The following is a 2,464-nucleotide window of genomic DNA, read 5'->3' as shown; positions in this document are numbered from 1 at the left end:
TATAAAATGGTAAAATGACCATAGATACAGCAGAAAGGACATTAAACTTCATTATATTATATTTTGACAAAATTTGTCCATTTCCTTTAACAACTTCTCTTTCTTAATTCTTCTGAAATACAAGAATATTGAGGTGTTGGGTTTACATATCCAAGTGCCCATTAACATGTGGGCTCTGTTTCATCAGATGCTTTTGGCAAATCCTAAACTGCAGTTCAGGCTCAGTGGTCTGAAGTTATTGCCATTGCACAGTGGCTCTAATTTACACCTAGAATATTTACAATTCTCTACTCTTCATAAACAAACAAACAAAAAATATTGTGGCAAGCATTCCTTAAATTTTTCCTTTGAGTCCTTGCTTGAATTAGGACTAAAAGTGCTCATTCATGTAAAAACACACAAGAAATTCTACTATTTTTGTTGAATTTGTTTTCACTTCCACTAACAAGAGTTTACACAAGGAAATTTCTTGTCACATGACTCTAAAATCTTAATGTTTATCAATTATTTGGCAGACTATGTTAGGAGTATATGAAGCCAGTATCTATGCAATCTGACCCTTTCTAAGATTTAGTAGGATTAACAGCTCCTTTTACATATATATTTTAGAATATTTCTTGTCACAGATCAGTGTAAATACACAGAAACACACACAAATATACAAACACACATACTCATGAGTGACTTAGACAAGTATAATTCAGTGGGTTCCCATCATTGTATTTTCAAATGATGAACTTAATTGTCTTCCAGGACTTCAAATAAATCTGCTGGTACCCTGTAGTTTTTCAGATGTTAAAATTACTGTTCTATGTGGAGAAAATAAAAATAAAATCAAACACAAGTAATGGAGAAATTCAGGTCTTCTCTGATGGTTGTGGTCTTTCCTTTTGGTCAGTGTAAATGCTTAAGTATTTCTTGAACCAAACATAAAGACATGGGAGTACTGGCAAACTCTGTTGAAAAAAGATCTTATGCCAACCCAAGACATTTCTGTGTAAATTCAGGAAAGAAAGAAAACTGTGCTATTACTGAGTTAGCATTAACTGTATGTAATATGTATTTTCCAAGCAATCTGCTGCTTACAAAGAAAATCTTGCTATTGTATACAGCCAACTAGTGCAACCCAGAGCACAGTGCTTTTCAGGTAAACAACAAACAGCCCTCAGAGACTACTTGACAACACCATGGACAGGATGTTCACCTCAAACATACTTGCTGATTGGAGTCACCATTTGATTTAACTAATTGACTGGCTAGAAATAAAAATACATTTTGTCCTTAATAATCTTTTTTTTTAATTATTTATTTATTTATTATGTATACAACATTCTGTCTGTGTGTATGCCTGCAGGACAGAAGAGGGCACCAGACCCCATGTGGTTGCTGGGAATTGAACTCAGGACCTTTGGAAGAGCAGGCAAAGCTTTTAACCTCTGAGCCATCTCTCCAGCCCCCCTTAATGATCTTGAAAACTGCCATGTGTGCAACAACTGAGCAATAATAGACATGAGAACATTGTTTATATATAACCTGTTGATATCTTTTTTTATCCTTTAAATCATCTCTAGATTGTTTATAATACTTAAAACAATGTAAAGGCGATCTCATTAGTTGTAGCATATAATTATTTAAAAAACAGTAAATCAACAAAATTGAAGTCTATAAGCATTAAGGACAGAAACAAGGTTTTCCTTGAAACTGGTGAAATAAGCACCAAAACATAAAGATAATAGCCAATGTTTTCATGTAAATAAATTGTTTTATCTCTGTATTTTAATCATGAGAAAGTGGGGGGTTTCTTGTGCATTCTAGAATTACATTATCACATTGACATATATGAGATGAACTAAGGTGAGAACTCAAGCCCTTATATGGTTTTGTTTTTGTTTTTTTTTTTTTTTTTTTGGCGTTCCTCAGTACTGTGCGGGAGGTATATAAATGCCCCAATAATTTTAGCCCTCTGTACTCACTGCCTTGCTTCATTATGCATTGTTTACAGTTGCCTGATCTCTCCACTTGCCAGCCTAAGCAGAACTGTCTTATATTTTTCTACGGCTAGTATCTAGTAGGAGTGAAGACTTTTCTGCAGGATAGGTAGGAGAAATGCTATGGTTGGCTGAACTATCAATCTTCCATAGTTCCTTTTTTTTTTTTCAGACCTCTTTTCTAATCTTTCTGAGGAATCCTTACTTAACTGATTATAAAGGGATCACTTTGTTTGAGAGCATTCATGATTTCTATTCTGCTCTAAATTCTTATTTTGAGTGGGTTCCCTATTTAAATTCTTAATGCAAAATCTCGATTACCTACCACCAGCCTTTTTGTCACCTGTACTAGAGAAGCCTGAAGATGTTTCAAGTTGAGTCAAGAAGTGGGGAGAAAGCAGATGCCTGGTGTGTAATTTAAGAAGGGATGCAAAATAGTGTCTGTGGCAGCCTTACGTCCTAACTTCCCAGCTATA

The sequence above is a fragment of the Chionomys nivalis genome, chromosome 6, assembly GCF_950005125.1.
Source record: "Chionomys nivalis chromosome 6, mChiNiv1.1, whole genome shotgun sequence".
Classification (NCBI taxonomy): Eukaryota; Metazoa; Chordata; class Mammalia; order Rodentia; family Cricetidae; genus Chionomys; species Chionomys nivalis.
This window is presented reverse-complemented; position numbering follows the sequence as displayed.